The sequence below is a fragment of the Geotrypetes seraphini genome, chromosome 1 (genome assembly GCF_902459505.1).
Source record: "Geotrypetes seraphini chromosome 1, aGeoSer1.1, whole genome shotgun sequence".
NCBI lineage: Eukaryota > Metazoa > Chordata > Amphibia > Gymnophiona > Dermophiidae > Geotrypetes > Geotrypetes seraphini.
Window position 1 is genome coordinate 438,637,024 of NC_047084.1, and position 26,870 is coordinate 438,663,893.

Sequence of the window (26,870 nt, forward strand, 5' to 3'; positions counted from 1 at the left end):
GTCGGGTTTTCAGGATAGCCCTAATGAATATGCATGAGAGAGATCTGCATATAATGGAGGTGCCAGGCATACAAATCTGCTCCATGCATATTCATTAGGGCTATCCTGAAAACCTGACTGGCCTGGTAGTCCTCCAGGACAGGGTTGGGAACCACTGTTCTAACTTCTTCAACTAGACAGAACCTAGCTCTCTGCCAACTCTTAAATCTGCTTGGTTTGGTTTAGGTGCCTGTCAACTTATGAATATGGGAATATCACCTATTGTCAGGACTCGTATGTCCTTTTTCCAGAAAGAAGATTATTGAAGTAAGTACCTAATCTTCCCATATATCTGGCCTCTCTCTTCTGTCAATATGGGCATACAAGTGATGTATTTTATTTAAATGCCATGGTCTATTAATCCTATGTTTGAGCAGAAAGTAACAGCATCTTTAAAGAATAGATAATGTCTGAGATGAGGTAGTGAATCAATTACATTACATTACATTACATTTGTGATTTCTATTCCGCCTGTGCCTTGCGGTTCTAAGCAGATTACAGTTAAAAGAGATCAGGACATTACCGAGAGAATTACATTACAACGATTTAAGTAAATTACATGTTGTGGTATAGAAATACAAGTATAAGATATCTGGATTTATCGATAGAATAACTTGACAGGGTTCAAGTAGTTACAAGGTTCAGTGGGGAAAACAATATAGGCAACTGAAGAAAGATACCTAACTTTGAAGGAATCAGTTAAGTGGATACCTAAGGGAGATGTTTTTTTAGGAGAAGGTTAAATGGATACCTAAGGGAGATGCTTATTTAGGAGTTTGGATATTTTTCGTAAATGAGGTTCAAGGGGATGACTAGTGTGTTATTTGCTGGGGAGAGTGCATGTGCAATTGGGGAGGGGAATATTAAGTAAGGACGTGTTTTTTGAAAAGAAATGTTTTGATTTCTTTCCGAAACACTTTGATGTCTGTTGTTTTGATCATCAGTTTGGTGATGGTGGGGTCAATTTTCGCTGACTGAGTTGCTAGAAGGCTGTTGTAAAGTTTCTTACGTCGGGTACCATTATGAGGGGGGAAGGTGAAAAGATTCTGAGTTCTTCTTGATCTGGGTAGTCGGTAGCGGCAAAGACGGTTGTTCAGGTAATTGGGGGCCATACCATGGGTTACTTTGAAAAGTAAGCAGTAGAGTTTGAATTGAGTTCTTGCTTTTATCGGAAGCCAGTGAGAGTCTACATAGGCGGGTGTGACGTGGTCGAATTTACTGAGCGGGTAGATGAGTCTGATAGCTGTGTTCTGAACGGTCTGTAGTTGTTTTATCATAGTATTTGGGCAAGGTAGGTAGAGGCTGTTGCAGTAATCTAAGGAGCTGAGTATGAGGGATTGTACAATGATCTTGAAGTGTTCTTTGGAAAAGAATTTTCTTATTTTTCTTAGGTTTCGCATGGTGAAGAATGCTTTTTTTATGGTTTTGTGTATTTGTGTTTGCATTGTGCAGCCTCTGTCTAGGTGTGTTCCCAGAATTTTGAGAGTATTCTGTATTGGTTATTTGATTGTGTTTACATCTAGTTCTGTTAGGGATGGTTTTTGTTCCTTCTCTAGTAGTAGGAATTTGGTTTTCTCCGCATTCAGTTTTAACTTGTGGTTCGTCATCCATTTTTCTACAGTTTCTAATGTTGTTTTCAGGCGTCCGTTGGAGGTGGGGTCTTGGATGTCGAAGGGGAGGAGGATGGTTATATCATCCGCGTAGCTGAAGGATGTAATGTTTAGGGCGTCTAGGGCCGTGCCTAGGGATGCTATGAAGAGGTTGAAAAGTATGGGCGATAGAGGGGATCCTTGTGGAACTCCGCAGGGGTTTGACCATGAGTCGGATAGAAGATCATTTGAATTAATGGATCTAGTACTTGGTTGTAATTAGATATTACCACAGTGAGCTGTTCCTGCAGCTGGGAAAAATTTTGAGTTGTTTATGTACGTGTGGGAGCCAAGCTTTTCACCAGTCCAGTGGGGGGAAGAAAGTGCTTTACCAAGTACCCCTAGTCTTATTTTGTTCCTCCCTCCTGCCGGCACATACCTTCTGGAACCAGACAATTCTACACAGGCCTGCTCGTGGCCTCCTCTCTGCCAGATCTCGTTCTTATGATGCAACTTACTGTTTTCATGAGTAAAGAAAGTTGCATCATATGGAGGGACCTTGCAGAGGAAAGGCCACAAGCAGGCCTGTGGGGATTGGCTGGCTCCAGAAGGTATGTGCTGGCAGCAGGGAGGAAGGAAAGAAAACTTGTGGCAGGGAAGGAGAGAAGGCTGTGCAATGCTAGATGTAGGAATCAAGCACCAAATATGGGAGGGGATGATAGAGACACTGGACACCAGGGGTGTTGGAGCTGTTGGATCTCCGAGGGAGGTGGCTTAAGATTAGAGACATGCTGAACCTGCAGTAATGGGGAGGGAAATCAAGGCAGAGATGGGCTTCTGTAGGAAGAAAGGGCACAGGAGAGAAGGCTGGAAATGGAGGGAAGAATACAAGAGGGGGGCTGATGCTGAATAGAAGGGAGAATGGTTTTAGTCCCACAGGGAGGGGGAATAGAACTAAAGGGAAGGGAGAAAACTGCAGGACCTGCAGGAGGGTGGACAGAAGGGAGAGATGTGTTGGACCCACTGGAGGGGTGGGGGTGGAATTGAAGGGAGATGGGTGCTGGAGCTGAAGGAAAGGGATAAACTTGTTGTAGCAGAAGGTAGAAAGGTGCTAGATCTGTGGTGGAAGGAAGGGAAGGGAAAGAGAGATGCTGCACTAAGCTGATAAAGGAGGTGGGAGTAAAATATTGAACACACAGCACAGGAAGAGAGGGAGAGATACACAGGATGGTATACAGAAACAGAGAGGAAATGATTGACATGAAGAGGATAATAGAGACAGGGACACAAAGGAATATGCTGCATGGGAATGGTGCATGGACATAGAGGGGCCAGACATGTTAATATTCAAAGTTTGTATTATATTGTATTGTTTACTTTGTAATTGCTAATGAATGTATTTTAATTGTTCATCGCTTTGAATTCTGACTAAGCGATCAATCAAGAGATATATTAAACTTGAAACTATATGGAAACAGAGGTAAGATGCTATGTATGGGGGATTATAGAAATACAGAAGAGAGATGCTGAACTTGAGATATATAGGCACACAGGGGGAGGGGTTAGGGACATAGGGGGGAGATGAACAGAGGGGAGATGCTGGACAGGGAAGTATATAGGGGACAAAGAGAAGAGAAAAAAGTACACATAGATGAAAGATGAATGGCGAGCACAGAGAAAGAAGAAATGCTAAATAAGCAGGAGACCATGGCAAGTGAATTAAGAGAAGACAGAGGGAAATAGAAACCAGAGCCTGGGATCAACATGACTTGAAAAATAAAATATTATTACCAAAAAAGACTCAGATATTGTGAAAAGTCAACAGTATTATCATAACACTTTCACTAAGAAAAATGCAGTGTCAAGTGGTGGGTTAATAACACAGTTCAAGCTTAATAACAATTTATAAACGGAGGAAAAAGCTCCAGACAAGGGCCCTCCCACCTCCACAAATGGTAGTATAACGGTGGTTAGGTGTTCACCTCATTAGCAAAAAAACCTCCTTTACATGAAAAAAGTGCTATGCTGTGTTACACTTTGCTTATAGAAGATGTTAAGAGATAGATGAAAATATTTATCAACTTATCTTCTGTTGATCGGTACACCAATAGTGGCCAGCGTTTCACAAATCTGCTGCCTCAGGGTATAATATATCCGATCAAACTGGGACAAAAACAGAACCTCACAGTTAAAATAGGACCAGTGTACATCTTCACAAAAATAAAATAATCATTAACATAAGGTAGGAAAATAATTTTATTGAGACTCGTAATCAAAAAACATAAATGTCTAAATTGGCACTTGGCCATCCTAATCGCCATAACCTCCAAGTGCCAATAATCAAAACTGTCTTTCTGTACGTCTAGCGAGATGTTCCGGCCTCTGTACATCCAGAGCAGGAGATGGGTGTGGTGGAGGCATGTTATGGGCAGGCTTTGGGTGGTCTCAAGGGTGGGTTAGACATGGACATCTTGCAGCGATAAGCAATCATTTTGCAAGATATCCTGGATGAAACTTATACGTTTAGAACTAGACCTGTTTTAGAAGGGTATAAGTGCCACAAAGATGCCCAAACTGATCAGATGACCACTACATTCATCAAGTTAAGACATCCCCACACTCCTCCAGTGATCACTGACTCCCTTCCACCACACAAAAATTAGAACAAATAGGTGCATACCTGGCTCTAAAACAGCAGTATCTCTGTATGAGGAAGCCTAGTAGAGCTATGCACAGCTGTCTTAAGTAGCCTTTTGGATGGGCTAGTGAACCATAGAGAGGAGTACTCAGGTCCATAAGCCACTCTAACCACTACATTTATGGTAGAATGTGTGAGCCCAGCCAAATCCTACTATACTGCCATATAGGTGTCACTTGCCACCATAAATGCTATTAAGGTGGTACACAGGATGGTTTAGTAGGTTTTTTTTTTTTTGGGGGGGCGAGGGGTTGGGGAGCTCACCTTAAATTATAAGGGGGTTATGGTGAGATATACAGCAGCACCCTTTATGTGAAGTTTTCGGCGGTACCTTCATTGTTCTGTCAGGATGTCTATGTGGCTAGTCCATTATCATGCTAGCCCCACCCACGTACAAATGGTCAGGATTAGGATGTTTACAACCTGGATGTTTTTCTGATCGAAAATGAGGTATAAAGTTAGACAGTCTGGTGGCCTAGATATCCCAGTGGCCAAGACGTCTAAGTAAAAGATTTTTTAAAAAAATTATATATATATTTGGACATCCAGCAGTTTGCCATTAAAAATATGACCATTTTTGTAGCCCCAACTTTGGACATTCAGCTGGAAATGTCCCAAGTTGGACTTAGACTTTGTTTTGGTTTTTTTGAAATACCCCTCCACGTCTATTTTGTGATTAGAATATGTTTATCCTGCCAGTGCTAGTTAGATGTGGGCAGCAAGGACCTCAAAGCCCACTACTGGGCCATGCCACCTTCAGCTTCAAGCAGACTTAAGGCTCTCTCTGGCCAGGGGACTGTTGCCCTAGTTGTACTAGTGTGATCTCTATATTTTGCACAGTATAGGAGGAAATAGATCTTTCTTTAATGTTGTTCTACATGGATGGTGTGGCTTCTTAGGATATTAGCTTAATTTACGTTTATAATTTTTGGTCAGCTATTACGTATTTGACATTTGTGTTCTCTGTGTGTGACCGAGGTATTCTGTTAGAATGAATTTTCTATGTAGCATTCTGTAGTAATTTGGCTTGTTCACTTTTTCTGATAGTGGAAGGGATATTTTTGAGAGGAGACAGGTTTTATTGATCCTTGTTCTATACTATATTTGTGATTTATGAAAAAATAGTTACATAGATTGTTTCTTTTTTATACTTTAAGAAAATGATTAAAATATAAAATCATCACTGAGGCTTGTGCAGATGGGATCAGACTGAGTTCACGGGGACTGAGTTCATGGAGATGAGGCAGGGACAAACTTTGCCCCATTCTCTAGTTATAATCTCCTGCAATTATCAACTCTCCTGGTATGAGTGAAGTTGTCAGTGTAGTTATTTCAGAGTAATATTGCGCGGATGGACCAGTTGATGCATTTGCAGTATGTTAAGAATTGCCAATTCTTTATTATAAAATTTAATCTTTAAATAGGCCCATGTACCATTAATATCAAACTTGAATTCCAAAATACATTTAGAGATAAGAACATAAGAATAGTCCCACTGGGTCAGACCAATGGTCCATCTAGCCCAGTATCCCATCTTTGCGGAGGCCAAAAGTACCTGATAAAATCCCAAATAGTAGCAACATTCCATGCTACTATCCCATGTCTGTCTCAATGGCAGACTATGGACTTTTCCTCCAGGAAATTGTCCAAACCTTTTTTAAAACCAGTTACATTAACTGTTCTTACCACATCTGCTGCAGTAAAAAAAAACCCAAAATGATCCACTTATACCCATTCTATACCACTCGGGATTTTGTAGGCTTCAATCATATCTCCCCTTAATCATCTCTTTTCCAAGCTGAAGAGCCTAACCTCTCTAATCTTTCCTCATACGAGAGGAGTTTCATCCCCTTTATCATCTTGGTTGCATTATAACATTCTTAGTCTTGTTAACCATCCCTTTTTAAATAATTCCTAGCATCCTGTTTGCTTTCTTGTCCGCCACCTCACATTGGAAGACTTCGGTGTATTTTCTATGATGATATCCAGATCCTTTTCTTGAGCGCTGACCCCTAAAACGGTCCCTAGCATCCGATAACTATGAATTTTTATGAATTAGAAATGCAGCATTGCATTTTCTACCTGAAGCAGATACAGCATAACATTCCTTTACCCAGCCCTCTTTAAGTTTAGAAGCTTAGGCTACAGAGATATGAGTTTTCTGTAGGCAACAGAGATGTGAGTTTCCTGTAGGCAGCAGATATCTGCTTTAGATCTTTTAAAATATGCCAGAATACATTTACATTTTATGGGGTGCCTCAGGCCATTAACATTCAAAGAACAGATTTTTAAGGCTCCCATAATAGACTGAAGAAAAAAAAATCAAGATTGAGTAACACTGAGGATACAGCTGCTATGGTTACATGAAAATATCTTATACCTCTTCACAAATTGATTATTCATACATACACATTATTTTCTTTCAAAGTCTCATCCCACCCCCCATCTGCTTACACATCTCACATTCATCCATCCACTCTGACTCATCACCTCAAGCATACACAAGAATTCACAATCCGGTGAATATAGTGGCAACATAGAAAAAAACAAAACCTCCTGCAAAACAAGCAAAACATGTGGTACAGTATGTCAAGAAACTGTAAATGTGCCATGGAACTAGGATCTCTGACAAGATTGTATCTATCATTCATTAAATATCCTGAAATTGACATGCAAGTATTTACAAACCAGTTTCTAAGACATAATAATGACTGGTGTCAACTAAAAATGTTTTAGGGAATATGCTGACCATTTATGATTATAAACTTTTTATAGGCATGTCAGGGCATTCAAAATTGTAAGTATGATTTGCAAGAGTTATCCTCAGTCTAGCAGGATAAAACATTCCAAATTAAGCTCCAAGTTGATGAAATTGTGATATCATAGAAAGTAGGAGTCTTTTTTTTTGTTCACTGTAGCAGGAGACAATTCTGGTAGCACTGATTTTTTTTTATCTATTCCATTCAAGAGATCTCATTGCTTTTTCTTGAGTAATGATTGCAAGTGTGTGTGGTTAACATAGGACTTTGACCAAGAAAAGGTGCAGGCCTAGGAAGGTAGTAAATCTCCACACAGGGATTCTGTAAGCACGTTCCACCTCAAATTGTTATTGGAAGGAAAGGCCTACCAATGATGGCAAAAAACGTTTTTGTAAAGATTACTGGATCTGATCCTTCTTCTCCTTCAGGTAAGCCAAGAACACAAATGTTATTCCTTCTACTGTGATTATTTGCACCTTCTGATTCTTTTTGGATCATATTTATTTATTTTAAAAAATTTTATTCCACCCTATCAACATTTTTAGGCAGATTCTAACAAACATACATGGAGGGCCATAATCAAAACTAACATCTAAGTCCATTTTGGGTCAGTCTATTCTCAAAAAATACGTCCAAAATGTTTATTTTCAAAAATTGTCTACTTCTGTGTCCAGCTGTTTGATCATCCAGACCGCTAGTACATCTGTCTTTATAATAAATTCTCATCCAAAAAATCATCCAAGTCCCAAATGCCTAGAAGAAGACCTTTTGGACATGGGAGGGGCCAGCAAAGTGATGTACTGGCCACCCAGATATGTCCATAAAGTAGTAGGACACCTTACAGGGCACTGCTGTGAACTTCACAAAAAGGATGCCACATAAACATCTCACCACAACTCCCTTGCAGGTCATGGTGAGCCCCCCAGCTCCCTCCCCCAAAAACCTACTATACCCACCTGTCTACAACTCCAATAGCCCTTATTGCTGCAGGTGCCACCTATATGGCATTATAGTAGGGTTTGGGGGAGTTTTGATGGACTCAAATTTTCCATCATGAATGCAGTGGTTAGAGTAGCTTATGAGCCTGGGTCCTCCTCTCTATAGTTTACTAGCCCACCCCCCAGACTTCTTAAGCCACCTCTGTGCAGCTCTACTAGGCTTTCCTATGCCAGGTGCTGATGTTCTGGAGGCAGGTATGTAAGCTTTTATGGCAGTGTGCGGGGGGTCAGTGATCATGGTGTATTATTGTCAAAATCTTATACTCGATTCGAAATTCAATGGACAACTAGTGTAATTTTTTTAACATGGGAGTAATATGATCATATTTTGACACCCCCAGTTATTAGTCTCGCAGCTGTATTCTGTATAAGCTCTGCAATATTATGTTTTATAATGGTCTCTACTGTCCGAGCTCTTCAACCTCTCCCTTAGTACAGGCACCGTCCCGTTAGACTGGAGGACGGCTAACGTCATTCCACTCCACAAGAAAGGCTCAAAGCTGGAGACAGCAAACTACAGACCAGTGAGTCTAACATCGATAGTGAGCAAACTAATGGAAACCCTAATCAAATGCCAATTGGATAAGATCCTGGATGAGGAGAATCTACGGGATCCCCGGCAACATGGATTTACTAAGGGGAGATCATGCCAATCCAACCTGATCAGCTTCTTTGACTGGGTGACGGGGAAGCTGGATATTGGGGAGTCCCTGGACATCGTGTACCTGGACTTTAGCAAAGCATTCGATAGCGTACCACACCGCAGGTTGCTGAGCAAGATGAGTTCTATAGGATTAGGTGACACATTGACGAAATGGGTTGGGAACTGGCTTGGAGGTAGGCTTCAAAGGGTAGTGGTAAACGGCACCCCCTCTGAAATGACAGAGGTGATCAGTGGAGTGTCACAGGGCTCAGTCTTGGGCCCGATCCTATTCAAAATCTTTATATGGGACCTGGCAGAAGGGCTTTGAGGTAAGATAACATTATTCGCCGATGACGCCAAACTAAGTAATGTAGTGGGCAAATGCACAACGGACGAAGATTCAATGCCCGACAACATGATGCACGACCTACTCCTACTGGAGCGCTGGTCTAGGACCTGGCAACTCAACTTCAATGCCAAAAAATTCAAAGTTATGCACCTGGGCAGCCAAAATCCATGCAAGTCCTATACCCTTAATGGCGAGATCCTAGCAAAAATGGTAGCAGAACGAGACTTGGGGGTAATCGTCAGTGGGGACATGAAGTCTGCCAATCAAGTGGAGCAAGCTTCATCCAAGGCAAGACAAATCATGGGTTGCATACGAAGGGGTTTTGTCAGCTGTAAGGCGGAAGTCATTATGCCATTGTATAGATCCATGGTGAGGCCCCACCTGGAATACTGTGTGCAATTCTGGAGGCCGCATTATCGAAAGGATGTACTGAGGCTGGAGTCAGTGCAGAGAATGGCCACCCGGATGGTCTCGGGACTCAAGGATCTCCCATACGAGGAAAGGCTTGACAAATTGCAGCTTTACTCGCTCGAGGAGCGTAGGGAGAGGGGGGACGTGATCGAGACGTTCAAGTATCTTACGGGCCGCATTGAGACGTAGGAAGATATCTTCTTTTTCAGGGGCCCCACGACAACAAGAGGGCATCCATGGAAAATCAGGGGCGGGAAACTACGAGGTGACACCAGGAAATTCTTTTTCACTGAAAGGGTGGTTGATCGTTGGAATAGTCTTCCACTACAGGTGATTGAGGCCAGCAGCGTGCCTGATTTTAAGGCCAAATGGGATCGGCACATGGGATCTATTCACAGGGCAAAGGTAGTGGAGGGACATTAGGGTGGGCAGACTGGATGGGCCGTGGCCCTTATCTGCCGTCTATTTCTATGTTTCTATGTTTCTATATTATGTCCTGCATTGACGTCAGACTTGCCAGTCTAATTTCCCAGATCATCCCTGGAACTCTTTTTACCAATCTTCTGGTACAATGCTGGATTTTAAAGACAAATTACTAATTGCTAATAGCTCTGCCAGTTAATTTTTGAATTCTATCAGTACTCTGGTATGTATACCATTAGATCCAGGCAATTTGCGACTCTTCAATTTGTCAAATTGCCTATTACATCCTCCAGTGTTCCAGAGATTTGTTTCAGATTCTTTGACTCATCAGCATTGAATACTATTTGTGGCACTGGTATGTCCCCCACATCTTCCTCAGTGAAGACTGAAGCAAAGAATTAATTTAATCTCTCTGCTATGGCCTTGTCTTCTTTGCCAGCCCCTTTTATCTCTCGGTAGTCTAGTGATCCAAATGATTCCCTTCCAGGCTTCTTGTCTTTAATATACCTAAAAAAAAGTTTTTACTCTTTTGTTTCCAGCACAATCTTCTTTTCAAGGTCTCTCTTTGCCTTCCTTATTAGTGCCTTGCATTTGACTTGCCCTTCCTGATGCTGTTTACAATTATTTTCAGTCGGATTCCACTTTCTGAAGGATTTTCTTTTAGCTCTAATAGCTTCCTTCACCTCACTTGCTAACCACGCTGGCTGCCATTTGTTCTTCCTTCTTCCTTTTTAAATACATGGAATACATCTGGTCTGTGCTTCCAGGATGATATTTTTGAATGACATCCATACCTGATGTAAATTTTAGACCTTTGCAGCAGCTCATTTACACCTGTGTACGCTCCAGTTTAGCAGGAACTTGTCCAACTTTGTCTTGAATCCCTGGAGGGTGTTTTCCCCTATAACAGACTCCGGAAAAGCGTTCTGGTTTTCTACCATTCTCTGGGTGAAGAAGAATTTCCTTACATTTGTACGGAATCTATCCCCTTTCAACTTTAGAGAGTGCCCTCTCGTTTTCCCTACCTTGGAGAGGGTGAACAATCTGTCTTTATCTGCTAAGGCTATTCCATTCAGTATTTTTTTTTTTTACCATTCTCCTCATGTTATCATAGTATTTTTTTTTTAAATTGCTCTGGGGCTCATAATCGAAAGAGAAAAACATCCAAAAACTGGCCTAAGTCGGCACTTGGACGATCATAAACGAAAGATGTCCAAGCACCGATAAGCGAAACGGGTTTTGGACGTGTTTACAAATGACCTAGACCTTCATAGTGCTGCTGAACAACCATAGCTAAACAGGGCATGTCAGGAGCACTGTCGAGGGCGGGATTTGGGCGGAACATGGGCAGGCTTAGACTTAGTCGTCCAGCACAGGATCGACGGAACTTGGACATTGTGACTTAGACCATTTAAAACATGGTCTAAGTCACAAAAACCTACCTAAAATCACCAGATAAGCACTGCAAACACATAATACAGACCCCCACACACTACCCCAGTGATCACCGACCCCCCCCAACCCCATAAAAATCGTAATTACACCTTTAAAATTCAGCCTCCAGACCATCATCACCTGGCAGCCTGGCATAGGAAAGCCTAGTCGTCTTGCACAGAGGTGTCTTAAGCCGTCTTGGGTGTGGGTTAGGGACCCATGGAGAGGAGGCCCCCATGCCCATAAGCCCCTGTAATCCCTGCATTGATACTGAAGCATGTGCACTCCCCTAAACATCCCCCAAACCCTTTTATACTGGCATATAAGTGGCTCCTGTAGCCATAAGGGCTATTAGGGTGGTAGATAAGTGGGTCTAGGGGATTTTGGAGGTGGTTTGGGCAGCTCACTATGACCTATATGGGAGCTGTAGTGAGATGATGACATGGCACCCTTTTTGTGAAGTTCACAGCAGTGTCCTGTAAGGTACCCCACTATTTAGGTGCCATGTCTGGGTGTCCAGTCCATCACTTTGCAGACCCCTCCCATGTCCAATAGGGCTTGTTCTAGGCGTTTTTGACTTGGACAAAAAGTTGGACAGAAATATGGTATAAAGCTGGACGATTTAGTGAATGGGACGATCAGAGAAGGGGCGGGACCATGGCAGAGAAGATGACTGGGACATCATATTGCAGCTTACAAAGATTGGTAGAGCCAGCGGCGATCTTCTTCTGCAGGGCAGGCTGCTTAATTTAGATAAGTTGCTGCGGGGAAGCCAGCAATAGCAGGGAAGCCACTTCCCGACTGACCCTCCTCACTCGCCCCCCCCTCACCCACTGCCGCTCCTGCTTTAGGGGCGAGGGGGGAGGGTCATTCAACGAATCGGGAGGTCAATTTTTTTGCGTGTTAAATCGATTCACCCGAAGTGAATCGGTGAATCGATTCGAATCGTGAATTGGACAGCACTAGTATACGGTGCAGCAAAATAGAAGGGGTGGAGTCTGAAGTTTGCAGTGGAGGAAAAGGGTAAGGATAAAAGGGACTTACCAGATGAATGGAAATCACAGGGGGAGCATAGGGGTAGATAAGTAGGGAGAGGTATTGAGGGATTGCAGAGTGAATGTATTTGTAAGTCAGTAAGAGGAGTTTAAGCTGTAATTGGAAATGGATGAAGAGCCAATGAAGTGACTTGAGGAGAGGGGTAATGTGAGTATGGTGGCTCTGGTGGAATGTTAGTTGTACAGCAGAATTTTGAATGGATTGAAGGGGAAAAAGATGGTTGAGTGGAAAACCTGAGAGAGAAGCAAGTTGCAGTAATCTAAACAAGAGGTGATAAGAGTGTGGATTAGAGTTTTGGAAGTATGCTCAGAAGGAAGGGTTGGAGTTTGGTAATATTATAGAGGAAGAAGTGACAGGGTTTAGCAGTTTGTTAGAACTAAGTGGAGGAGATGTAGGAGTCAAAGATGACCCCAAGGTTGTGAGCTGATAAGACAGGGAGGAGGAGAGTGTTGCCTACAGAAAGAGAGAATGGGGAGAAGGGGGAATCTGGGTTTAGGTGGAAAGATAAGGAGCTCGGTCCTAGCCCTATTCAGTTTTAGATGGCGGTGAGACATCCAGGTAGCAATTTCGGATAGGAAGGTTGAGACTTGGGCCTGGATTCCTGTAGAAATAGGCAAGTTTCCAAGTTTTATTAAAATTTTTTTATTCCACTTATCCATTTTCTAAGCGGTTTACAGAGATATAATTATATTAAAAAAATAAAGGAGTAATACAGAATGAAAGTCGTTAACAGACAATATACATGGCAAATTTATCTGTGTGCATACACTGCTTGCTAAAATAATTTTTCTGAATTTTCTCTAAGGAGACGTGTTTGGGGTGGTGAGTGGGAATGACGGTGCTAATCAGTTAGCACAAGAGGCGTCAGTAAGGGCTCATGCGGTAACTTTTTAATGGCTATGTGCCAATGGCAAAGTTAGTGTGTGGCCATTAATAAAGAAAATAGAAAAGTTGATCATTTTGCAGCTGTTGCACAACTAGCCTTAGCACGTGTAAGCAGTGTGCTAAGGCCACTTTTGCCATGACTCTAGTAATGGAACTCTTTGAATATTAACTCCTATATTTTAATTACACTATCTCCCTATTTAGGAAAATTGACTAATGGTATCATGTTACCAACACTTTGCATCATTGAGACTCGTGTTTTCAATGCTATTATTTTGTTACAAATTGTTTTATTTGAAGCATGATCTTTTCTGTTTTCATATTTATCCTTATCTTAGATTAGGATTATATTTAGCTGAAAACTATCCAGAGGGTTTATCAATTTGGTTATGTAAAATACTCAAATATATAATATGTTTATCATGTTTCCAAATGGAGTTAAACATTAATTTAGAGAGAATAAGGGACAGTTGCAAATTCCAGAAGCTGATGAACTCAGCATCTTCATCCTGAGAAACTTACAAATATAAGTCAGTTCTAGTACAGAACAAAAGTAATGGTACTTAGAATATTAATTCTAAAAAAGCAGGAGGCATGCTGCATATCCATAAAAAAGGGAAGAGGCTTCTTTTCCAAGAGCTGTAATGTATGGAGATAAAATATGCAGGGTGATGGCATGTGGTGACATTTACAGAAGGGGATTCAGTAAATGTGCCAAAAATGTATTTAAACCTGAAACTTTCACATACCAAAACACCATTAAACGTGGCATCAAAGTCTCATATTTTATAGATATGATGGAAGGATGAGAGTCCTCTTAGAAAATAGAGTGGGGGTCCCTAGATGCTTTAAGCTTTTCTCCCTCATTCCCCTCTCATACCTATGATTCTCTCTCTCTTTCTTTTTCTTTCTCTCTTTCTTTTTCTCTCTCTCTCTCTCTCTCTCTCTCACTCTCTCATCCAGCATCATTATAAGCAGGAATACTGTTCTGTCAACTTACAGTTGGCTTTATCTACCCATCCTTCATGGGCACTAGAATATCCTCTTTGTTGGTAATGGCTGAGACTAGCATCAATCCACTTCAACAGAGACTTCTGCACAAACTTCTGTGAAATGGCACCTTGTAAACCCATTATAGGTCATGATCACAAGCCGCTAGCACACTGGACAGTTGGCAAGTCCATAGTATGGCCAAATCTGACCATAGTAACTCAGTATTTCCTTTCCCATCCAAAAACCAGTGTGCACAGTAAACAGATATCCTTGGTCTCTTCAACCATATTATTATTCCCCTCCTTCCTCCCTCTTCTCTAATGTGCCCTTTGTAATGTCTGTTCTGTCTCTGACAAACTTGTTTACATTGACAACTTCTGTATCTCGTATAATTTGCATATTATTGTTCTAACAAAGACTGTGTTTCCCCAGCTTCTACTCTGTCATTTAATTTACTTTGGACTGTTACTCTTCCCTTCTTGTAGGCTTCAACCCATTCTTCTATCTAAGTCTTTCTCCTTGTCTTCCTTGAAGTTCGTCCCATTCATCTATTCGCTCCACTACCTTGCCTATCTGATCAGTTTGTCTTTTCCCTTTTTGCTTTGATTTCTGACCTTCTTCTTTATCAAACCATCCTCCCCTTCCCTCATTCTTGAGGTCTTTAGTATTCAATCTGACTTTTATTTATCTATGCCTTTTACTTTATCTTTCACATTCACTCTCCAGATATGCTCCATTATCCCTTCTTACCAACATAGCCACTGCCTTCATCTTGTCTTCTTCAACTACTCACTATTATATTTCTCTAGCTCAGTTCTTCTCTCTCAGTTGACTAGTGTCATACTTAATCACGCTCATGCACCTACTTTGCTTCATCCTTTCACCATCAACACATTTAGGGATCTGCAGGCTATTGGCCTTTGTTCTCTATCTACTATTGTTTCACCTCTCCTATCCACTAGGCCAGTGATTCCCAACCCTGTCCTGGAGGAACACCAGGTCAATCGGGTTTTCAGGCTAGCCCTAATGAATATGCATGAGAGAGATTTGCATATGATGGAAGTGATAGGCATGCAAATTTGCTTCATGCATATTCATTAGGGCTAGCCTGAAAACCCAATTGGCCTGGTGTTCCTCCAGAACAGGGTTGGGAACCACTGCACTAGGTTATCCAAGTCAGTCAAATAGGCTGACTCTTCCTATAATACTATTGTATCTTCTGCTTTGGACACTTGATTCTCCCATTTACCATTCTCTAAATTATATCTAACCTCAGTCTTGGTTGACTTCTAAAATCTACCACCTAAGTTCCAGTGCCTGCTATGATGAGTGGTTTGTGCAAAACTCCCACACTGGTGCTGACTTTGTACATTTTACATTCTTATTGACCTCCTTCCAGTCTGCTCTAGTACTTGTCAAACAAGAGTACTATGTGCATTTGGCAAACTTTCTTGCCTATAACCCTCACTGTCTCTTTGCCACACTGAACTCCTTCCACCTCTAACACCATCCCTTAACTTTCTGCTCTGATTATGGCTGAGTACTTATTACTACTATTACTATTTATCACTTATACAGTATAGTGCTGAAAGGCATACACAGTGCTCTAGTGCTGTACATTTTGACATTTAATAGACAGTCCCTGCTCAGAAGACCTTACAATCTAATTTGGACAGACATAACATATTTCCATAACAAGGTTCACAAAGTTAATCTTGATTTCTCTGACAGGTCACTTTAACCTCTCTATCACCTGCTTCATTCTCAGAACCTCCTTTCAACTGTTACCATAAGAACATAAGAATTGCCGCTGCTGGATCAGACCAGTGGTCCATCGTGCCCAGCAGTCCGCTCACGCAGCGGCCCTCTTGTCAAAGACCAGCGCCCTAAGTGAGACTAGCCCTACCTGCGTACGTTCTGGTTCAGCAGGAACTTGTCTAACTTTGTCTTGAATCCTTGGAGGGTGTTTTCCCCTATGACATCCTTTCTTCCTGTTCTAAAATCAAAGAAGAGGAAACTAAACATCTTCTCTACTCTTCCAAACTCATTACCTGTTTCTATGGCTTCTAAGGAAAATAATTGGGGTAACCAGAGCTTTTTCTGCAGCTGGTACAGTGCATGCAACTATGTGTACCAGAATGGCTCTACCGGGAAGGCAGATGCCTCTGAATTTGGCTGGCTAGTACATCGATGAGGAATAAAACAAGCTAGGAGAGTTTGATTGAGAAATATAATGGGGTGGAAAAGCCACTTTTGGAAGGCATTGAAAAAAGATGTCAGCACTCTGTACCAGCTTGGAAAAAAACAAAAAAAAGGGATTTTGCTAAGGTAGATAGAGCTGTTACAGCCTTAATCTAACACTTTCCATGTCAACTGTTCCTCATGCATTCAAACATGCTGTGGTTATACCACTCCTCAAAAATCTTCACTGGACACAACTGTCTTTCCACCTATAATCTTATCTTTCTCCTCTTTTTTTAATTCCAAGGTATGTGAATGTACTGTTCACTACTACAGTCTTGGTTTACTTTCATTGCAAAAACAATTCTGCATCTGCTGCAATATGGCTTTTGCTCTCTATACTGTACATAAACAGCTCTTGTCGAAGGCTCTAGTGACCTGTTCCTGGCCAGATTCAAGAGTCTTTATTCAATCCTCATCCTTCTTAATCTATCTACTATATTTGAAACCATTGATCATCACCTACTCCTTTACAGGCTGTCCTCATTTGGATTTTGGGGCTCCATTCTCTCTTGGTTTTTTTCTTATATCTCCCAAAAGTAGTTCATTTGTATGATCTTTTAGATTTTCCTCCACTGCAATTCCACTACCAGTTGGTATATCTCAGGGATCTGTCTTGGGACTTCTTTTCTCTATATACTTGTTCCCTTGGTGCTCATATGTCCTCCCATGGATTTAGTATCATCTTTATGCTAATGGATCCCACATCTATCTCTATGTATCAGAAATTTCACCAGGAATCGGGGTTCAGTTCTTGATTTGCTTGTCTGATATTGCTGCCTGACTAATCTCACCACTATGTAAAACTGAACATGGCCATGACTGTACATCTTATCTTTTCCCTTAAACCCACCTATTCCTCAGTTTCTGTTTCTGTGAATAATACTCTCATTTTTCTTGTTGTCTCAGCTTGTAACCGTGGGGGTCATATTTAACTCTTCTCTTTCTTTCTTTCTTTGTACACATTGTGACAAGGATCCCGCTAGCCCTACAGTAGATATGGGGGAAGATCCTGTATGCCCCAGTAGAAACCCTGTTATGAGATTTCCAAAAGCCAGAGAAAATCCTGTGAACAGCGTTAGACAGGTGCCTGCTCCTTTAAGAAACCCTAGAGCTCAGTCTAACAGCAAGAGTTCATGGCCCTTTAAGAATTACTTTATCCCTGCTAGGAGTAGTCATGGCTATATGCTGAGAGTGCCTTTTCTTGAGCCTTCAATGTCAGACAGGAGGAAGGCACAACTGGAACAGGAAGCAGGACCGAAGCTGAGAAGGAAGCCTTTCCTTCCAACAGAACATGGCTCAGAGAGGAGCAGTTCCCCTGCAGAGCCATAGGATTGGAATATGGAAGAATTAGCTGATTCTGAAGATTGTCCCATGGACTGTGTACAGGAATCTGAACTGCCTGACTTTACTGAAGAACACATGATATGTGAGTAGGGCTACAAAGCCAGGCAGTTTATTTTTGCCTTAAAAGTTTTTTGGTTTTGTTTTTTTTTTTTTTCACTTTGTGCTTGTCCTGTGTTGAGGTTTATGGGGGTGTGGCAAGCCACCAATTAATCTGTGTGAAGAAATAGTGTTTTGTATTGCTGCTGTAATCCTGTTTAGAGCAGTGCGGATTCTGTTCAAGGTATTGCTGAGTGTGGAAGGGGAACAGAGGCCTGTAGTTTGGGGAGGGTAGCAAGATATCTGTGGTGAACAGGCCAAACCCTTCCATCCTGCTTGGGAACCCTGGTTCTACCCAAGCAATGCACTAGCAAGAGCCAGTACTACTAAGGTTAAGAGAAGAAGGAAAAAAAAAAAAAGGTGATTTTTTTTTTGAGTGAAGTTTAAAACCTATGGACAAACTGTACATGTTTGGCAAGCTGACCGGTACCAGAAGAAAGCTTTATTTTTGTTTTCAAAATTGTTTGTGACAGACTGTCTGTGCCCTGTAAAAGTGTTTGGAGCCCAAATGTATTTAAGAGCTTTATTAGAAGCCTGGATTTTTTTTTCTTGTGCTAGAGAACTGTGAGTAGGGTGTAGAACCCTAAGGACACTTACATGGAGCTGAGAGTGAAAGTGACTCCCAGAACCAAAGTGTTTGAGACCTGAGAACTTTATTTGCCCTAAGAAGTGACTGTTCTGTGCCAAGTGACTTTATTGCTCGTGCTACCTTGAGCCATTCTGACCAATGGATTACCGTATTTTCACGCATATAACGCGCGCGTTATACGCGTTTTTACCTACCGTGCATACCCCTCGCGCGTTATATGCGTGAGCGCGGTATACAAAATTTTTTTTACATAGTTCCCACCCCGCCCGACGCCCGATTCACCCCCCCCAGCAGGACCGCTCGCATCCCCACCCCGAACGACCGCTCGCACGCGCTCCCACCCGCACCCACGATCGGAGCAAGAGGGAGCCCAAGCCCTCTTGCCCGGCCGACTCCCCAACTCCCCGACAATATCGGGCCAGGAGGGAGCCCAAACCCTCCTGGCCACGGCGACCCCCTACCCCCCCCCCGCACTACATTACAGGCAGGAGGGATCCCAGGCCCTCCTGCCCTCGACGCAAACCCCCCTCCCTCCAACGACCCCCCCCCCCCAAGAACCTCTGACCGCCCCCCCAGCCGACCCGCGACCCCCCTGGCCGACCCCCACGACACCCCCACCCCCCTTCCCCGTACCTTTGGTAGTTGGCCGGACAGACGGGAGCCAAACCCGCCTGTCCGGCAGGCAGCCAACGACGGAATGAGGCCGGATTGGCCCATCCGTCCCAAAGCTCCGCCTACTGGTGGGGCCTAAGGCGCGTGGGCCAATCAGAATAGGCCCTGGAGCCTTAGGTCCCACCTGGGGGCGCGGCCTGAGGCACATGGGCCCAACCCGACCAGTGCACGGAAAGTCAGGGAGGGTGAACGGAGAGTCGGGACAGCGCACGGAGAGTCGGGGCAGTGCACGGAAAGTCAGGGAGGGTGAACGGAGAGTCGGGACAGCGCACGGAGAGGCGGGGCAGTGCACGGAAAGTCAGGGAGGGTGAACGGATAGTCGGGACAGCGCACGGAGAGTCGGGGAGGGCGAAAGGAGAGTCGGGGTGGCCAGAGGAGAGTCGGGGCGGGCGAAAGGACAGTCGGGCTGCATGCGCGGTATACCCGTGAGCGCGGTATACAAAAGTTTTTGTACATAAAATCGTGGTTTCTGCGCGCTATACCCGTGTGCGCGTTTTACACGGGTGCGCGTTATCTGCGTGAAAATACGGTATGTTCACCAATAAAGTGTTTTGTTTAAACTGAAGAAATCTCAGTGTGCTTTTGGGGAGGCACTGAGGGCTGTGTACCACAACCTTTACTGGGACATGGATTCACATTGGCAGCTAGGCCTAAGCGGGATACTGTCCCACAACATCCAACAAACTGCTAAAAATGTTTCTTTCTCTACAACAAACAAAGCAAAGTGGGATCGGACAATGAACACTCCACGAGCAAAAATTGTAAAAACAATCTTGTTTATTCCAAAACAAAAGGATGAACATCAATTGTGGATTATATGCAGATTATATGCTGCTTATCCTTGGAATAATTAGTGGATTTCCTAAAGTCCATCTTAATAATAATGGCTTATTGATTTCTCTTTTAGAAAGTTATCCAAACTTCTTTTTTTTTTTTTATACCCTGCTAAGCTAACTACTTTCACCACATTCTCTGGCAATGAATTCAAGAGTTTAATTACATGTTCAGTGAAGAAATATTTTCTCCAGTTTGTTTTAAATTCACTACTTAGTAGCTTCATCAAATGCACCTTAGGCCTAGTATTTTTGAAAAGAGTAAACAAGCAATCTTGTTTGGTTTCCCATTTCACTAGGCATTGATGGAAAACCGAGTATATTGCTCTTCTAAAGAAATGCATACTTACAAGCTTTGCCTTCAGTATCTTACACATTACCATCCCAGTCACCTTACATAAAAACATAAGCAAGTCTCACATTATTCCTTGCTTTTGCTTCTGCTGTATCTGCCTATCTGCTTGTTGTTGCCCAGCCTCTTCCCTTGGTTCAATACTATTTCACTACTTGTAAATAGATGTGCTACTTTAATCATCTCCAAGTGCATTGGGGGATTTCTTGTAAATATTGATGCTCTATGTCCATCTACCCATGTCTTCTAACATTCATCCCAAGGCAACTTTGAGTTTTCATGCTACTGTTAAATCCTTTTGTATTTGTTTGGTATGGTAGGATCTTCATACCACACCTGATATTTTGAAGTACTGATACATTTTGTGACAGATACCTACCAACATCTTTTAAGCTACTGTGATTAGAAATGGATGGAAAATCTCACTGTTAAAATTCAACTAATTCAGAATTCAAGTCCAGAGTGTTAAATGGCTGTAGACTGAGAGACCATATAAAACCAGCGTTGAAAGGTTTATTCTAGCTACCAATAAATCTCCATAATCAGTTTAAATTGCTCACTTTAGTTTTTAAGGTTTTACAATGTCAGGGACTTATGTATCTGCCCGACTGCCTAACAAAATTTAGAGGCATCGTGACTATTGCCATCTTCTATGAGGCCTAATTTGAAAACCAAAAAATGCCTTTTCAGTCTATCGTCAAGTTAAATTTAAGAGACTGAACGCATGTGTTGCACTACAGCAGTTGTGAGAATATGATTTTGGAATGAAAAATTGATGATATATGGAAAATTTTATGGGTAAAATTATGCAGACCTGCTCTGTTGACCTCAATAATACAATCTTTACGTTATGTTGCTCACTGGGCATATTGGATACCTTATAGGGTCTCCAGATTGTCTACGCATGGATCTAATTTGTGCTGGACCTGTAAATCCAATGTAGGCACTTTCTACCATATGTTGTTTGGGTGCAATGTTGTCAAAGCATTCTGGGATGTAGTTTGGCAAGGAATACAAAATATTTTTGGATTTCGTACAGAACTGACTTACACAATTGTCATTTTGTGTTCAGCTATCTTGTCACACTTACCCCTTCTTCTACAAAGCTGCGCTTGTGGCTGCCGCGCAGCAACAGCCGCGAAGCCCTTTAAATCTCTATGGGTTCTGGGGCCGTTACTGCGTGGCTTTGTAGAAGAGGGGGGCTAGTTAAAGATTGTAAGGCCAAATTATTTGATACTCTTATTTTATCAGAATGGAAAAACAGCACAGCATGGTGGGCTAGAATTTGTCTCATACATAAATATAAAAAAGTAGCTGCTGTTAGGCGATATACAGTGTCAACATTTTCAGAGGGTTTGGGCTATTTTAGATGATTATTGTAGAACATGTGCTACCCTTCTCCCTCCGTATTCGCGAATTCCGTATCTACGGATTCGGTTATTTGCGATGTTTGACCAAAAAATAAATTTTAATTTTTCGGGCTTTTTTTAAGCCCTGTAAGCCCCCCTTTAAGCCTTACCTGGTGGTCTAACGGGTTTTCAGGGCAGGAGCGATCTTCCCACGCTCCTGCTCCATGCAGATCGCTCACAGGAAATGGCTCGAGAGACTACGGGAGCTCAAGGCAGCCATTTCCTGTGAACGATCTGCACAGGGCAGGAGCATGGGAAGATCGCTCCTGCCCTGAAAACCCACTAGACCACCAGGCGAGGCTTAAGGGGGGGGGTTTAGAGGGCTAAAAATAGCCTTGAGAAGTCGGGGATAAGGGCAGAACCGGTCTGAATATTATTCGCGGTTTTTCCATATTCGTGGGCCGGCTTTGCCCCTAACCCCCCGCGAATACAAAGGGGGAAGTGTATTTGATTTTCCTTTTGCTTGTACTCCCAATTGGTCAATTGTTATACTTTTGTTGAAAGGGAGGGGAAGAGGGGAGGAGGATTCAGATGTCATTGGGTAACTCCTCTGTTAAACTGTTGTATTTAATAAAATTCAATGAAGACATTAACAAAATATCATTATTTCTTGTCCTATTCACGTTAATGGAATAATCTAGTATCCAAAAATGAATTGAACAGGTGATTTAACGGAAAACATTTTACACAAACACTAACGGCCTCTTTTACAAAACCGCGCTAGCGGCCCCAAAGCCCATAGAGATTTAAAGGTCTTCGGGGCTATTGTTGCGCGGCTTTGTAAAAGAGGCAGTAAATTTAAACCTCTCCACCAAAATACTCTAAATCAGTGGTTCCCAAACCCTGTCCTGGGGGGACCCCCATCCAGTTGGGTTTTCAAGATATACCTAATGAATATGCATGAGAGAGATTTGCATATAATGGAAGTGACAGGTATGCAAATCTCTCTCATGCATATTCATTAGGGATATCTTGAAAACCCGACTGGCTGGGGGGTCCCCCAGGACAGGGTTTGGGAACCACTGCTCTAAATAATCACTGTGAACACTCTCTCATAGAAGAGAAGGAAAAAGCCTCAAATCAAGGAGTGCCAGCAATAATGGCCCTACCACCTACCACACACATATCACAAGCATAAAAAACCTTCAGTGCTCCTTAAAAATTATTATAACAACCCTTATGTTTAATCTATATCCTTACACAAGAAAGAAGGATGAGCTTTATCTGCCATCATGTTTCTATAGTGACAAGCTGGGTCAGGAACTGGTTGGGTGGAAGGCAATAGAGGGTAGTGGTCAATGGAGATTGCTCTGAGGAATGGGATGTTACCAGTGGTGTGCCTCAAGGCTCTGTTCTTGGGCCTGTTCTTTTTAACGTTTTTATAAATATTGCTGAAGTGCTGATGAGTAAGATTTGCCTCTTTGCGGATGATACCAAAATCTGCAATAGAGTAGACATCCCGGATGGTGTAAATATCATGAAGAAAAACCTAGCAAAGCTTCAAGACTGGTCTGAAATTTGGCAGCTAAAATTTAATGTTAAGAAATACAAGGTTATGCATTTGGGCTGCAAAAACCAGAGGGAATGGTGCAGTTTAGGGGATGAAGAACATATGTGCATGACAGAAGAGTGGGACTTGAGTGTGATTGTATGTGATGATCTTTAGGTGGTGAAACAGGTTGAAAAGGTGACGGTAAAGCTAGAAGGATGCTAGGGTGCATAGGGAGAAGTATGGCCAGTAGGAAAAAGAAGGTATTTATGCCCCCTGTATAAGACTCTGGTGAGACCTCATTTAGAATATTGTGCACAATTCAGGAGGCTGCACTTTCAGAAAGATATAAAAAAGAAGGCGTAGGTCCAGAGGAAGGCTTCTAAATGGTGCATGGTCTTCATCATAAGGTATTTGTGGATAGATTTAAAGATCTCAATATGTACTGTATACTTTGGAGGAAAGGGGGTTTGCAAAAGCACTCATAGGTTAGACATAAGGGTTCCACAATATTTTATATGGAACATTGAAGGATTTTATGCCTGTGATATGTGTGTGTGTGTGTGTGTGTGATAGAGCCATTGTTGCTGGAACTCCATGATCTAAGGCACAGGTGTCAAACTCAAGGCCCGAGGGCGAAATCCGGCCTGCCTGGTCGTTTTATGCGGCCCGCAGTCCGATGCCCCCGGTGTTATCTTGTGGCCGGCTCCCTCCTCCTCACAGCCATAGTGTGCACGGAGCCACGTGCAGCAGCTCCTCACGCATCCCACACCTCATCCAGTAGCATTCCCTCTGACGTTGCAACGTCAGAGTGAAGGCTTACGGTTCAGGTGCAGGTGAAGGAGCCGCTGCATGCATGACACGGCCAGGTTGGAGCCGACCAGAAGGTTAGACACCCGCCGGAGGGAGGCACAGCGTCAAAATCAGAGCCCTGCCACTGAAGACAGGAGGGAGCATCCACAGTGCACAGATTCTGAGGCAGGAGAGAGCCCAACAGCACACAACCACCATTCCTTCCCTTCCTCCATCAGGTGCAGCGCAGCTCCACCAATGTTACAAGGAGCCGAGTAAAAATCGGAGCCCTGCTGCTGCCGTAGCACGTTCCCTCTGCCATGGTCCCATACGTCAGAGGAGGGGTGGGACCGAGGCAGAGGGAACATGCTATGGCAGTGCTCTGATTTTGACATGGCTCCTTTTAACATTGGCGGAGCTGCGCTGCACCTGATGGAGGGAGGGAAGGAACGGTAGTTGTGCGCTATTGGGCCCCTATTTGGCCTCAGGCCCTCTCCTGCCTCAGTATCTGCGTGTTGTGGATGCTCCCTCTTGTCTTCAGCTGCTGGGATGGAGGGAGGGAAGAAGAAAGAAGGGGCCCTGGCAAGCAAGTTATCAGAAGACAACCAGAGCCTGGGACCCCAACATGATCTGAATAATGACCAGACAACAAAAGGTAGAAAAAATAATTTTTTCTGTTTTGTGATTACAATATGTCAGATTTGAAATGTATATCCTGCCAGAGCTGGTGTACTTCGACCTAAAAGAGAGAGGAAAAGTCTTTTTTATTTGTTCTGTTTACATCACAGAGCCAACATGGGGTTGGAGAGGTTGTAACCCTATACTTCTACTAAGACTAAGGGGTCCTTTTATTAAGGTGCACATTTATCGCGCTAAATCGGTTAGTGTACCTAAATAAAAGGACCCCTAAGTATCTTAATAAAATATTCAGCCACGACTTAGCCTATGTTTTTGATTTCAGGCCCTTATGTGATTGAGTTTGACACCCCTGCAGGTACAATTGGGGGAATAAAGAGATAAAGGCTTGCTTGATGGCAACAATGGCAAGAACGGTTCATAGACAAAATTTTGCGAGACAACGGCGCGCCGACAACTGAGCGCAAGGTTGACGGCGCGCCGAAGAAAAGCACTATTTTAAAGGGTTCCGACGGGGGGGTGTTGGTGGGGAACCCCCCTATTTTACTTAACAGACATCGCGCTGGCGTTGTGGGGGGTTTGGGGGGTTATAACCCCCCTCATTATACTTGAAACCGAACTTTTTGCCTGTTTTTTAGGGAAAAAGTTCACTTTTAAGTATAATTTGGGGGGTTACAACCCCCCCAACCCCCCCCACAACTCCAGCGCAATGTCTGTTAAGTAAAGTGGGGGGGGTTCCCCCCCACACCCCTCGTCGGAGCCCTTTAAAATAGTGCTTTTCTTTGGCACGCCGTCAACCTTGCGCTCAGTTGTCTGCACTCAGTTGTCGGCGCGCCGTTGTCTCCCGCGATTTAGTCCCGTCACCAGCAAGAACTAGGGCTAATCATTTGAAAATCAGCTGTAAGAGAATGGAGTATGCGCACACACACACACACATACACGCACACACCATTTATTTATCAAATGTGATTCATTGTTGTTGCCCAAATTAGGTTGATCTTGCTATAAGTATTCAGACAATTGTTAGGATTACAGTAATGGATTACACAGTGGGCTGCCACAGTTTAGTATTTGAGCCTTTCAACTAATTCAGAATTCAGGTCCAGAGTGTTAAATGGCTGTAGACTGAGAGACCATATAAAACCAGTGTTGAAAGGTTTATTCTAGCTGCCAATAAATTTCCGTCATCAGTTTAAATTGCTCACTTTAGTTTTTAAGGTTTTACAATGTCAGGGACTTATGTATCTGTCTGACTGCCTAACAGAATTTAGAGGCATCATGAATATTGTGATCATCTCAAGTTTCTTTTTTGATTGTGTTTTTTTTTTTGTTTTTTTTTAAAACTGTGCATTCTCCTAAGAGAAACTAAAGGAAAAAAATGCTACTCAAGCTATCTTCTGGTTGGTTCCCACAATGAGGAACTAAGGTCTAGATTCACAAACCTCATTTCCGTGCCTGATCTGTGGCCGATCTGTGCAGGCCCAACCAATTCACCAAACAATAAAATTTAAATGAGGGCGATTGCATGGATCACTAGTGTGTGATCCTGACGGCATGCGCAGACCATCTGATTTCCCTGTAGATGGTCCGTGCATGCATTCGGTGCTCGTTTGTGCTGTTTTTGGGGTTTTTTTTTTTTTTTTTTACTGGCCCTGACTCTCCTGATCTGGAAGGGCGATCCCTGGCATTTAAAAGCAGGCAATTTTTGACTCTCCTGCTCTCTGCCGCCCTTCCATGCAGTGCAGCCCCGCTTTAAAACCACGGGCTCGCACTGCGGGAAAAGGTGGCAGAGACCAGGAGAGTCGGGGCGGCAAGAGCAGGGCTCGGCTGGAAGGGGCGTTTGTGTGGAATATTCAGCTGGAAAACGCAGAGAGCAGAGCGGCAGAGATGGGCAAAAAACTGTCTGAACTCTGGTCAAATTGGGAGAGCTAAAGGGAGGAAAAACCCCAAAATAAAGGCTGTGTCCCTGTATGAGAGCATAAACACACCAGCAGTGAAGACTCGGTCCCTATAGGCCAGGCAATTATTGACTCTCCTGCTCTCTGCCGCCCTTTCCCACTTTAAAACCACAGGCTCGCACTGCAGGGAGGGTGGCAGAGAGCAGGAGATTCGGGGCGGCAAGAGCAGGGCTCGGCAG

At 43.1% G+C, this 26,870-nt stretch overlaps 1 protein-coding gene across 1 annotated transcript in view; it reads left to right on the top strand.

The window, feature by feature from the left end:
- The first annotated feature begins 17,711 nt into the window (after window positions 1-17,711).
- The window catches only part of LINGO2 (leucine rich repeat and Ig domain containing 2), a 2,394,831-nt gene continuing 2,385,672 nt past the window's right edge, over window positions 17,712-26,870 (top strand). The window contains exon 1 of the mRNA XM_033919804.1: window positions 17,712-17,947. The gene's annotated coding sequence lies outside the window, so the exon portion shown is untranslated. The remainder of the gene's footprint in view (window positions 17,948-26,870) is intronic.